This window comes from Pholcus phalangioides, unplaced genomic scaffold (assembly GCF_987345545.1).
Source record: "Pholcus phalangioides strain wild (caught in Gottingen) unplaced genomic scaffold, Ppha-v1.0 ptg000019l_1, whole genome shotgun sequence".
In the NCBI taxonomy this organism is placed as follows: Eukaryota; Metazoa; Arthropoda; class Arachnida; order Araneae; family Pholcidae; genus Pholcus; species Pholcus phalangioides.
The window spans coordinates 2,567,415-2,582,538 of NW_028301612.1; positions in this window are offsets into that span (position 1 = coordinate 2,567,415).

The window sequence follows — 15,124 nt, forward strand, 5'->3', positions numbered from 1 at the left end:
TCAATTTACTTTGTTACTCATTCTGTCACTCACCAATTTACTTTGTCATTCATTCGGTCACTCACCAATTTACTTTGTCACTCATTCGGCCACTCACCAATTTACTTTGTCACTCATTCGGTCACTCACCAATTTACTTTGTCACTCATATGGCCACTCACTCAGTTCGTCACTCTCATGGTCATTCACTTGGTCACTCATCTACTCGGTCACCCATACGGTCACTCACCTAGGCACCACTCATTCACTCACTCATACGATCACTCACTCACCCATTCACTTGAGCACTCACCCACTCATTTGATCACTCACATGAGCACTCACCCACTCACTTGATCACTCACATGAGCACTCACCCACTCACTTGATCACTCACATGAGCACTCACCCACTCACTTGATCACTCATATAATCACTCATACGGTCATTCGCCCACTCACTTGATCACTCATATAATCACTCATACGGTCATTCGCCCACTCACTTGATCACTCATATAATCACTCATACGGTCATTCGCCCACTCACTTGGCCCCGTCCGGGGAGAAACGTCGGGAGCAAAGTTTCCGTGAGCCAACCAATACATCAAGTAAATAGACACGTTCTGCATATCACGCCGAGATCAACTCGAAAGAAAACTCATCTTGCCTCGTCCGGGAATCGAACCCAACGGAAGACCAAATGACTTTCATTCCCGAGTTCCCCACCGCATAATATTCAGGAAAAAAAAAACAAAAAAAAAACAAACCCATTCCCTTAAAAGTGACATCTTGTTCCGAAACGTCCAGTTGCTGAAATATCTGGAACCCGACTTGACCCCACGAATAAAAGTGAAACCATTTAACGAATTAGCATTTTCAAAATTACACATTATTTAGAGATACATATGGGATAGTCTCTCCACACATAAAGAAGGAAAAAAAAACCATTTAGCGTCTTATTTTTCTCTTTTAATCATATTGAAAAATCCCTATTTAGCGTTTTTCGCCTTCCAACACGTTTCCATGATCATTATTATTATTATTATTATTTTCTCTCAGTCTAGCTGATTTGCATATCCACCAACGCAATATTTAAAATGGCCCCCATAATCGTAAATAAATCATTTTTTTTTCGTGTTTTAAAGCACGTTTTCGCCTCCAAACGAATAGCCAATTCATCAATTTGTTTCACTGTCACGAATGAATCACCTCTTTTTTTTATTAATTTATTATTATGTTTTATTAATCGAAATATTCATAAATGCCTATCGAATGTGGGGGGAAAAAAGATCATGATCTTTCATCATAACCCATTTAAATAATGTTGTTTTATGCGTTGGGGAAAAGAGAGAGAACGTGGAAGACCCTGACACGGAATTTATACCTTCGTTTGCCCTAATTTGAATAGCATGCATGAATACATGATCTGTGTCACAGGGGCCAACAAACTGCGCATTTTCCATCGCGTTATTATTATTATATTAGTGTTCTTCTTCTAGGTGGCGGGAGATGATGATGATGTGTAATATGTACATGTATATTGCGTTGTTGTTTTTTTTTCCTCCTTCAATCTTGACGGAATCGTTTCTTAGCCATTGGGGGTTTTTTACTCGTGACTTTTCGATAGGTCCTAGCCAAATATGGGCTTGGCAGGTGATTACCCACGTGTTTATGAAAGTGGTAAACAACCATGTGTTTATATGGTCATCCCTTCCGTAGTGGTTCTTTCGATAGAAGGTATAATGTTCGTTATTAATTTCGGGAAACTCTAGAAATAGGTATGGAAGAGTGAATATAAACCTTTGCCCGATAAAACTTAGAACACCAGCGAAAACGACAAATACACGGAAAAATACAAAATTCCTAATGCATGTGCATGCAATGGCAAGATACACTATGGTCACCGTCTTCAGAGGAAAAATATAGCCACTATCACACACGAAAAAATATAGCCACTATCACACACGACGACCGGAGATCCCACTCAGGTTGATCACCGACATAGTTAGAATGAAGCTAAGAGCCTGCATGTAAAGTTCTGATTGGCTGCTTGCAAAATGAAGCTATTCGATTGGTCTATTCGAATTTTCTTAAAATTGTCGCTCGTAATGAACCGAAGCCATGGCAATGCGATCGTCGGTGTTGATTTATTATCGTTTACTAATATATTTCGAAAGCTTATTTGGGACTTCAGTTCGAATAGACCAATCGCGAATACTTTCATTTCACAACCAAGCAATGAGAACATTTTATTTAGACTTACACGAAGGCTTCCAGCTTGATTCTAACTACGACGCTTGACTTGTAGAGACGTATTTTTTTTTATCGCTAAACAACTGGGAGTTAGGATTTGGTAACCAACTCAAGTGGGATCCCCCGGTCGGCGTTATAGTGGTTATATTTTGCCTCCAAAGACGCCTCCCATAGTGGTACCTTCTTCTGAGTCCTAGAAATAAAGCATACGTTGGAATTCAAATATTATAGCCTCAATAGTTTCCGTTAAAAAATGCGTAGATGGTGTTGCAGCAACACCGCTATCAAAAAGAAATGATGAGAAGGAAAAGATGTGTTCACGTGAAATAAAATATTTAATAACGCACTAGTTTCGGAACAACAATAGAGAATATAAGGTATATAGCAGAGAGAAACGTGCACCACTTTCACATTTTCTTATGTCAACCAAGGAAAACATTATTATAAGAAATCGTTTAAGGAAACAGCTTTCCAAATATTTATTTCATGCTGCTTCTTACGTCAATAGCCGATTCCAAGAGTTCAGATGTAGTAAATATCTTTAAGACGCCTCCTCTTCCTCAGAGTTTACTTCATCTGTATCATTATTTTTACTGCCAATGCCAAATGCGTAGTCAGAGATCTTAAAAGTGCTTTACTTTTCAAAAAGGTAAATAATGAAAGAAACTTTTTATACGCAAAAGTGCGCACTGTACACACACAAAAATATAATCGGGTCAAAATTTATGTAATATGTATGCTTTCTGAAGTATATTTCTTATCTCCGCTTGCCTTGCAATTGCTTTTCATACCAATTCTTCGCATTCGATTATTCGGGACCCTATCGAGAGTTTTCGGAGTTAGTGGCCAGCTAACCCTTTTCTCAGTCGCGAACACCCATTATCAGAAAAGGAGCACCCGTATGGCAAGTCTGACACATGCTTGGAATCAAATACTGTACATGATGGGGTGTCGATAAACCCCTTTTTGGTACAAGATTGGGTTATAAAACAACGAGGACACTTGGGTGCTTTGGTGAGTAGCAGTGAGGTGCTCCCGAGCAACGGGATATTATACCCTTCTCTGTGACTAAATTCTTTGGAAAATTCCATCTTAAGAAGAGGAAAAGCGGTGGCTATTGCTTGATGATACTAGTGGATTGTGGTCAGTCAATACACTTTGAATAATTCCAATTTGTTGTCCGCATGCACTAATTTGGTTCTACACCTAGCCTTGAAGTAGTAATCAAATTTCTCATCAGTATCAACATAAAAGCATCATTTAACAATTCATAATTAATTTTTTCGCCAGAAACTGCACTAAAAGTGTTCGACATGCAGTATACAGGGTGTCCCAAAAGTCCTAATTCGTTCTTTTTCTAATCAACTGCTCGTCGTAGAAGTATGGTTATAATTTTCAAAAATGCTCAAAATGCGTTACAAAAATCCCTTTATTCCAGTTTCGAAAGTGAAAAACAGTGTCATAAAATTAAAAAAAAAAAATCTGAATTTCTATACGGTGTCCATATAGCACCCCCCCCCCCTATCTTCTAAAACGATAGTTGTTTCTCTGTCTGTCCTGAAGCTAACAAAAAAATCCATGTTTTTAAGTATGTCCAATATACGCTGGGATATTTGAATTCAAAAACAGAAGAAAAGATGAGAAAGAACAGCATGAACCACATTTTCATTTCATTTATGCTGTTCTTACCCAACTTTTTTCGACTTTATAAATTCAAATATCTCAGCGAATATTTCACTTGGAAATGTCGATTTGTTTTTTAGCCTCAGGAAAGACAGGGAAACACCTTTCTCATTGGATTTTTTAGGACAGGGTGTCATATAAAAATTTAGATTTTCTGTTTTGAGGAAACAACTTTTTTTACTGTTTTGACAACAGATTACACTGTATTTTCAGTTTCGAAACTGGTACGCCGTTATTTTTTAACACATTTTGAGCATTTCTTAAATCAGAACCATACCTTTAATTCAAACGGTGGATGCGATAAAGGCCGTATTAGGACTTACAGGGCACCCTGTATAAAATTTAGTTTTTCCGTAAAAATATAAGTCATGGAATTTATACGAGAAAACTGAATTAATATAAAATTAAATAAAATTTAAACAAGTTTCCCAAACTTTTTGTTCTACCGCCCCCTTCTTCATAATTTTATTTTCACACCCCCCCCCCCCCAGCTGATCTACAGGATCCTATATCACACCCGTAGCTTCAACCGACCTCCCCGGATTTTCCCATCGCACCCCAGGGCTTGATATTGCCCACTTTGAGAAACACCGATTAAAATAAAAAATTTTAAAGAAACCAAATAAGTTCATATAAGAATGAAAATTTTCTTCTTTTTTTTTTTAAACTAAAATTTGAATTAAAGAATCAATCGGGGAGCGAAAAAAGTTAATTTTTTTTTCCAATAACTTTAAATGGGTTAGATTTTTAAAATAGTAGATATTCATAAAAGCTCTGAATTTTTTTTTTTTTTTTGGAATATTTAGTAAAATGTTTTTCATTATTTTATGAAACTTTTATGAGGTAACTAGCTGTTATCCGCGTCTTCACTCGCGTGAATTTGGCAATGCGAAAATTCTTCCTTGAGACCCCTTTAGGGCAGCTGTGGTGGTCAAGTGGTCACAGTGACGGACTCGCATCGTGAGGATCCGGGTTCGAACCCCACCGGCGCCACAGTGGTGGTCGGCTGAAGTTGGTTTTCTGTGGTTCCCAAACGCCTTGAAGTTGGGAGCCACAGAAAACCAACTTCAGCCGACCACCACAAATATTCAATCATTACACTTCACTCACAATTTGTAGTATAGATAGCAGCACTGAAATATCAGACAACACCAGCTACACACTCAGACTGTTAAGTGCACTCACTTTGTTCCAGACTCTGCCACGAAGCTGGGCTGGAAGAGATCTCGGCAACTGGATAGTTCCGGTGGCAGAGCCCCTGGCGTTCATTGAGACCCCTTTAGGGCGTGAATTTTGAGAAATTCCTTCTTAGCGAGTTTGATGAAGATACTGACCAAATTTCAAATTTATAGTTTCAGCGGTTTTCACTCGGCATGATTTCTACATAGCATTTTAACCCCCTTATGACCCTCCTTAATTAAGGATCGAATTTTGAAAAACCTCAGAGTGAGTCTTTATGTTATGAAATAAAACTACTGACCAAATTTCATAAATATAGCTTCAGCGGTTTCGACTTGGCATGATTTTTCTGTATAACCTTTGAACCCCCTTATGACCCCTTTAGGGGTCGAATTTTGTAAAAAAAAAAAATTAGCTTCAGTGGTTTCGGCTCGGCGATGATGAATTAGTCAGTCAGGATATGTCATATATATATAGATAGGAAATATATATGAATATATAAATACAAAATTTTTAAAAGAATGAGACAACCCAGATTCATGAGATTTGCCATTTCCTTATTCTGGAAACAAAGTATTTTATCCAAGAAAAATGTAAAACTTGTAAATGAGTCTGTTTTCTCGCCCTATTTACTTTCATTTTGCATTTTCCTCATTAAAAAATAACGCGTAACAATATAACACTTTTTTTTTTGGCCTAGCTTTAACCCCATTTTTTTACAAAATTCACCAATATTTCACGGTTTTTCTGAATTATTCTCGAAAAAATGGATCATATCATGTGTAAAAAACATATTTGCAGATTTTTTTTTTGTAAATAATTCATGTTTTTCCAACCGCATAATGGAATGGTATGTGGAATAACAAAATGAATCAAAATATCATTATCATACAGTAATTATGTATGTAATATCTATAATTAAAGTTATGTATCTATTGTTTAGTGCATTTATAATGCAATAAAATAGTATGTCTATATGTATTTATTTGGTGTTGTATTTTTGTACGATTATCGTGGAAATATATGACACCCATATTTTTATGGGCATCTTTTTCTCAGCCACCTCTTTGGGCATTTTGCCTGTTGTGGCGTTGTATTTGTATTTGAATTTCGTATTTACATCAATACTAGAATGATGAAATTTTTTTTATAAAATTATCAAAATATATTATTACGGATTTTTTTCTTCTAATCATTTTCCAAGAAAGTTTTCATATAATATCGATATTTGTTCTTTATCTATAGATCTAATATTATTTGTGAATAGAATAATTTTCATACTTTCATTTTACAAAATATTCAGCAAAATTTATTTTCTGCATTGTAAAAGGCTGAATGTACACTAAAATTTAAAAAAATTGAGAAATTAATGATGGGAGATACCTGAATAAGTAGCAGATAGAATTAGTTAGATTTCTGTTATTGCAATAAAATGCGGAACATCATTCTCAATCACGTGATCGTTATAACGTATATTATATAATTTATCAAAATAATAGTAAAAAGAAAAAAAAAATTCAAAAAAATTAATGAAGTCAAAATAAATTATGTAAAACTAATAGAAGAAAAAAGATGAGTAAATACTCTTTGAAAATGTCAAAGATTCAAAGTCACATAATTCGGGCCAAAAGTATGCTTTATGTTTAATCTCAGCTGTATTAATGCAAATAATCCTTCAGTCTACGAATTAATGCAGACTAAATACAATATACATAAAAATGGCCAAATATTATAAAAGCTTCCGCTTTATTTTACTTTGTTTTTTTCTTTTCAGTTAATATAAAATACAGTTTCTGGAGGTTTTCTGTCGCCAGTTCGTTGTTGGCATAGCTGTGCAAATTCTTACAGCAAAGACGAACCTATTCTTCTACTTTCAAGTTCATTCAATTCCCGGAAAAATCCGAAACGAGCCAATAAACATTTTTTCTCTGTTTTTATTGTAAATTGTATATTTTAACATTGTCTGCTCTCTGTCTGGTTTTTCGTTTTTGTGGTAAATGGTTTGTTTCCGGTCTTCCATAAAATTATCTATTTCCCAAAAAGACAGATATATGCAATGGGTTTCCTCTATTAATCAAATACGACCTAACTCTAACGTTTGATTCGGGAGAAATACCTCTATTATAATATTTACCAAATATATCTTTTTTGAAATTATTTTTTCGTATTTTCTTGTTTTTTCCCAGCGGGAAAAGGGCCATGTTTCACTTTAGAATGGTGATTAAATGCGGCCGTTTACTTTTTATTTTTCTGTTTTGTTTTGCATGTTGGCACATGGTTGAGATTTAAAATGACAGGATGAGTCTGAGGGAGTCGTTCTTTATTTATCTGTCTGGCTAACCAAAGAACAATATAGTTTTTCTTTTCTCTCATTTATTATTATTATTTTTAGCGACCAAAAAACTTCCGCAAACGAAATCCGGATAATAGCAATAAAGTTCTCCAACAGCTTGGGAAAATAGACGACTATTTGAATAGAGAAGTCAAATAAATAGCGTTTGCATGTTGAAACAAGACGTATAACCTTTTGATGTAGTTTTTTTTTGTATTTTGTTATGTTGTATGTATACACATATTGACTTTATAATAGAATAAATATAGGGATTAAATCAATTTCTTTTATACGGAAAAAAAATATATGCAAATGAATCGTTGTTGTTTTATGTTAATTATTTAAATTTCTTCATAATTTTTATTTAACATTTATTATTTTATATATACAATGGTCTTAAATTGAATATAATTTATTAGAATTTATTTATATTGGTTATTAATAATATAAAAAAAAACTAAATAGAAATAAGTGTATGGTAAAGATTGCACGATGGAATGGATTATTTTACATTGCATAGGGAGATTATTTAACGGTTTTATGATGAATTTATCAAATTTTTCACATTAATTTAACATTTATAATTCAGACCACGATCATATTTTGATTACTGTAAATATAATTCATGATATTCACAGCTGAATATATTCTGTAATTCCTTAAAATTCCTATGAACAATGCGTTCAAAATCTATCGAAATGTTCTGATCACTCCTGATTTTCAGTTTTTTGATAACCTCATTAAGATCAGTTTTTATATAATCTAATAAGATTGTCTAAGCTATGGCTGGCCATCCCGTGGCCACGCCATGATATCAAGACTGGCACGCTTACGCTTTTCAAAAAAATAAATTCTATTAAATTTGTCTCTCCAACTCTTTCAACGTCAGGTTTCAAGTCTTATATGAGCTGCCAAACTTGTATTCAGTATGGTAGGCACTCTTAAAATAATAACTATGTGAGGTTACTTTCTACTCAATGTATTTCTGTTTGGTTTTTCATCTTTAGACAAAATTGCTGGACGTCCCATGCGTACGAGATTCAGGATCGTCCTCATGGGGAACATGAATTGTATAATACATTCGTATTGTATATCTATTGATTTTTTCAAGAAGGGAGGTGGCCTAAGCCATCTTCCGAACTTTATTGGAGGGGGGGGGGGGGACAAGCAACCTGAGTTCTCAGGTTCCGGTGTCTATGCCCAACATGGTGGTGTAGGTAAACGATGAACTTTTTTCTACCGATGTATGTACATACACAATCTACATTACGATAATCGAATTTGTGACTCAAAAATAAAAACAATTCAAAACTCGAAGAGAAACAAACGGAACATTTTTACGAAAATAGGAAGACAGTCGAACAATATTTTGAAGGAACGCAGAGAATGTTCGTGACACGTAGTAACGGGACGTATGATCTGCGTATTAAAACTGGTACGCGCATAAAAAATAATCTTGATTGTGGCACGACTGGGAAAATGTTGGCTACCCCTGGTCTTAGCTGTCCAAGGCATAGTTTCCCAAACTTTTTTGTTCCATCGCCTCCTTCCTCAATTTTTGTTTTCTCTCTCTCACTCCCCCTTCAAACCAAACCACAGAATCCTATACTAAACCCATAATTTCTACCGCCCCCTGGACCACTGAATCGTCTCAGAGGGTGATATAGCCCACTTTGGGAAACACTGCCCTAGACCACCGTTTTCCGACCTTTTCGTTCCATCTTCCTCTTCAGAATTTTTTTTTTATCATCACCTCCTCCAACTCAAGCCAACCTATAGGACCCTATGTTATTTCCATAGCTTCCATTGCCCTCCTGGATAATTTCATAGCCCCGAGGGGGTGATATTGCCTACTTTGAGAAACACTTGTTTACAAAACTATAACTATTTACCAGAAAACTATTGGAGAGGTCTTAATGAAGAGATAGAAAGAATCGAAGTGAAAAGTACAGGTTCAACATTACAGAGGGCGCTTTCTCATGCTAATAGCAGCACCCAAGATGATTTTGCAACCATGTGACCAACCTGCTGAAGTTTCATGCAAGGGTATCCGGCATCATGATAATCAGAAAGGCTATAATTTCCTTATTTCTTCACTAATATAAGACATTTAGTATGCAAAAACGTATTTTGCTAGGGCCATAGTTTCCCAAACTTTTTGTTTCCTCCCCCTCCCCCCCCTCAAAAAATTTTTGTGCTCATCGCCCCCAACTCATCCTATACTAGGATTGGGTGCAGGATAGGATTCTACCCAAAGTTTCTATCGCCCTCAGGGAATGATATTGAACATTTTGGGAAACACTATGCTAGAAGAACGCTCATCCCCCATTCCACACCCTAGTGGTATGAATGTGTGTGGGTTCCTTTTTCTCACTGCAGAATGCTTTTTTTATTTTGACATCGGGGGTTAAGCTTTGACTTGAAGGATTGTGTAAGAGTTTTAAGTTAAAATATGGTAAATATGAACTTTGGGGGCTCTCTAAGTTGAACTTTCAGGGTTTTTTTCAGGATGGCTTCCAGGAGAAAGTGCTTCCAGAGAGAGGGTAACAGTATGATTTATTACATAAAATTTAGAAATAAAATTCTGGAAATAATTGTATATGAAGGTGAGAATATACCCTGAATAATCTTGGCTGAAAAAATTTCTAAAAAAAAAACCTATTTCTTCATAAAAAAATAAAAAGTTGAAAATATGAAAAAAATATTTGCTAACATCTATGTTTTTAGTGCATTTTGTGTGTCAAAAATGAAAAAATTTTGAAAATTTCAAAAAAGAAAATGAGAATACGGGTCTGAAAGGGTTTTACCAAAACATTAACTTCGCAACGAAAAGCTTCATTTTCAATCTTCAAAAGAGAATCGAAAATTCTCTCTATCTCTCTCTTCATTAAGACGTTTGCCAATTTTTGTAGCTCCCCGATGAATAGTTACGCCTGTAGACAGCTCAGAACGGGGGAAACTTTAATCACAGACACCCATAATGAAAGGACTTTGACTTCTACAACCAGATATGCATAGATAAATCTTTCATAGTAACCCAATATATCCAGCATAAATCGATAATCACATTTTTTAGGGGAAAAAAAATACTTTTCCCCCTTCTTTTTAATCCATTCAAAGGTTCCAAATTCCTCCCCGATATTCCCTTTAAAGCTCCAAACCAAACTCCAAATGTGTTATCATTAATCAACTCTTCCCTATGATCAAGCCAACACCGACATGCATGTGTGTGCTTGATCTTTTTTTTTTTGCGCATTTTGGTGAGATCATGGAAAAGCAGACATGGTTTGGTGCAGGGGACAAAAATCAACTCGCTCATTGGTTACCACTTCTCCCGTACAAATTCCCCATAGCTGTCTCTCTCCCCCTGGTTTTTTTTAACTCCACACATTACAGCTCCTAGTATTATATTATGTAGAAGCAAATCCATTTTTTCCCTCTCCCTATCCTAATTTTTTTCGGATTTTTTCTCACCACTGCGCCACGTCGTCGAACATGTTCTATGCTGTTAGGAAAAAAAAACCCCTCCGCTTCTTTTGTTTTTATAATGACATTTTAACCCTCTCTTTCGAAGCGCTCCCAAATCGCTTGTAACCCTTTCTGCACTTGCCAGTGAGCGCCATATTTATCAGATCGTTGTAGACATAAATTTCCATTTTCAACGTTCTCCCCACCATGTTGAAACATGCCTTTATCAGATTCAAACTGCTCCCCACACACACATTCAATATTTTATGCTAGATTTATCCTGTTTTTTGAAGAAAATCTCCAAGTTTTTGTTCTCTTCTTTTATCTCTGTTGAAAAAGTCGGGCTTTTTTAATAACTGCTCGAACATCCATGTTTTCTGAACAATTATAAAAAAAAGTATCTACAAAAAAAAGGAAACATTTTTTTTCCTTCAATTTGTTTTTCTTAAAACGTAAAAAATTTACTATCAATTTACTTATAATTTAATAAAATCGGAATGAGTCAAAAGTTTTTCACTGTTTTATTCATCTACAGCGGTGTTTCTCAAAGTGGGCGATGGAATGGTCCAAGGGGGCGATAAAGGCTACTGGTTTAACATAGGATCCTATGGATTCGCTTGAGTGGGAGGGAGGGGGGGGGGGCGATGAGAGAGAATAATTCTGAAGAAGGGGGTGATGGAACAAAAAGTTTGGAAAACTATGATCTACAGCCTTGGTTTAAAATATTTTCGAAGTCGGGAAACACTGAACTCTGACATTTATTTTGAGAGGAACACCTAGGAACTGCAACCAATGCAACATAAACCTTAAAGGCCGGGTGTCCCCCCCCCCTCCTCTCCACATTCTGATGCCGGGACCTTAGTGCAAGCTTCCCTGTCTGATGACAGCAAATGGACCCTTTTCTCTGGCAACCATCGTGGTCTAATTTGATTGGGTATTCTGTACCACTCGGTCTAGTATATGACCATTTTTCATAGTTAATAAGGCAAGGGTGCTCTTCCTTTAAAATAGTGGCGGGCCACTTCGTTGGTTTTAAATGGTGCCGCGGGCCACTGTCGACCCGCAAATGTGCCGCTGGCCACTCAAGTGATTTAGAAATGTGCCGTGGATCAGGAACTGCACCGCGGGTAACTTTTGTGACCTGTAAATAATTTCAAATTGCCACAAGACACTTAAGTGATCTGGAAGTGTGCCATGGGTCACTTAAATGAACCGTGAATGTGCCGGGAGTCACTCAGATAATCTGGAAATGTGCCGCGGCCCACCTAAGTGATCCTCAACTCCACCGCGTGGGTAACTTTAGTGATCTCGAAATGTGCCACTCACTTAATTTTAACAAAATTAGGTTTGAAGTCACGGGCCATGTGGGTTGAGCATATATATACGAATTAGGGTGTATTAAGTTCACGATACAACATATATATAACTGAAAAGTTAAATTGTCTCACGCGTTTGTTTTTAATTGTTATTTGATCATTTTTGGCGGAACACATGAAGCGGCTTCACGGACTGCCAGTGCTCCGTAGACCACGGATCTACGGGGCGTTCCATAAATTCGTAAAAAATTTATAAAGATGGAAGGAATTTCGGTAAATTTGAATGCGATTTGTGAAAAAGTATTCTCACGAAAAGGAATTTTTTTTGGAACGGGAAGAAAGATTATTTCAAATTTTTGTAAATAGAGGGCAATACACGGAAGTAAATCATCTTAAATATGCAAATTAGAGTCCAATAAAATGCTTTATCCACGATTAACAGCTCATTTTTGAATATCCCTGTCACTAGCGCTTGCATAATATTTTTAATGTCATGTAGGCATTGATGGATGAAACACTACTCTTGAAGTTGTTTTACCTCAGCCCCGGATCGCCAACTGAAGCTTTACTAACGTTCCGGACACAGAAGAGGTTGAAGGATGGTTCGGGTCCAATTAAGTTATCATCAGTGCCCTCTGCCGACAAAAATGTGAACTAATAACTTTTTTCAGTGCCAAAAAAAATCCCTCCTAGTGATATTAATTTTTTTCGCAAATCAAATGTTTGATCATTATGATCATTTTTGTCGCACCCTAGTCATTTTCTACACACGAGGGCTAGTTAGACCGGGACCTACGATTTTTTGCTGATCCCGAACGGCAGCCTTTTTTTATACTCACCGATAGGTTAGTGTGCTAAACCCTTGAGGTGGGACTCCCTGCGGTAGCAATCTTCTTCATGTCACCGTTTCTGTTTTACCCTGTGTCAGGAAAGTTCTGACAGGGTGTCCCACACTGAGGGTTTAGCACACCAGCTTCTTGGTGAGTACAAAAAAAAGGCTGCCGTTCGGAATCGGCAATAAATTCTAGGTCCCGGCCTAATTAGCCCTCGTATGCAGAAAATGACCGTGGTACGACAAAAATTATCAAATGATCAAATCAAATGTAACGAATACTTCAATTTTTATGAAATTTTAAACTATTTATGAATTTATGGGTCACACCGTGTACTTTTATATTACTGTTTTTACCGGGATCGTAAATGTTGCGAATCATTCTGGACTACTACTGATAAACCGCACATGCACCTCGTAAACATTTTTTCTGAGGAACTTCTGACGAATTGTTGCATGTCGAAATTTGCAGTGTATGTGTTGTGTAGGCGTCGAATGTGAAGTTTATTTCTAAGTAATGTCTGTAATGTGTTTAAGAAGTGCCGTCATGTCTTACAAATACGGAAATAAACAATCCGGCAGGTTAGTTTGCCTGTTGTGATTATGTATGAATTTATTTTTAATGTTGTAGGCCTCGCAGGTCTCTAGAGACTTTTCTAAATGGGAGATCGGCTCACATTCGTCACCACTCTGGACTGTGAGATGCCAAGCACCACACTCGCATAATCTCCGAGTGCTTACCATTCTCATGGATAGGGCTCTCAAATTTAGATTTCAGAATCTTAACCTACAATTAAGTTTTATCTACCGTTGGCTAATGAATTTCTTGCAGTCCGAGAGAAATATTTGAACCATCTGGTTGCTGCATTAAAATAAACTGCACCTTTTATTTTTGCAAAAAGTATTCCTGGTTGCGTCCACCGTGTTATGACCCAATTAACCCTATAAGCGGCGCAAGAGAAATTCCTAAACCCCTTCAAAATGTCATATCACTTTTAAGGAAGAAGGCTTCTTCCAACATTCAGTGGGTGCAAACTAAGGGGTGTAAGGAAAAGTGTTCAGCTGAGAATATCTGCTTCTGCCAATGTTAAAACGAGAGGCTTTTAAGCAGGCGAGATATCTCGTCAATGCCGATTTAAGAGTTAAAACTCTGAAAGCAAAAATGTGCAAATTCAGCAACGCCGCGTTTTGCAAATTTTATGTGAATGAAGCATGAATGAAGCAATGAAATATCCATTCAGAATAAAATTCTTTCAATTTTGTTCCGGTTTTAACAAATTCTTTTGATATGTTATGGGTAATTTGAATCAAATAAAATTTAAGCAAATATGCGTAAATTTTCACCTCAGTTTACTGATCAGACATCGAAAGTGAAAATTTACATGCAACGATGCACTGTTGATACCAATTTGGTTTGTGACTTTATTATTCTACTCGCAAATGTTCACAATCTGTAGAATATCAATATATACATCCTACCTGGAATAAATATTGCATTTAACATTTTTAGCTAAAGTCACGATATTGTTATGCTGCCAAATACGAAATATTCTTCTCCCAAACGGCGACGAATCGAGCGATATTTCAAGTGTCACGTGTCCAATTTTAAATTCGGAGCAGGTGCGGAATTAATCTCGTTTCCTAAGCGAAGAATGGAGAGAAGAGCGGAATCCAAACAACAATATCTCCTCCTCCTCCTATTTTCGGGAGCCGATTCATCTTTTCGAATAAAGAGCCAGAAAAAAAGTAATAATTTGCATTTGAAAAGAAGGTAATGAAATAATTCCCCGCTCGCATTCTATTTTCTTCCGTTGCAGCGAAATTTTAAGGCTTAAATTCATTGAAGACAAGTTTCTGAATTTGTTCAGGATTTCCGGGATTTTCGTTCGAAATCGGTCAAGTTTATTGTAAGATATTCATTCGCACGTATTTCTGGTAATCTTCTCGAGAATTCTCCTGATTCTACACTCACTCTCTTGATACAAATTCAGTTTGAGACTTTCTAATATCTCACGTGGAAATGTTCAATTTGGGGAATATAAATTTATGACCATGAAATGAAGGTTTTGCTGCCGAATTT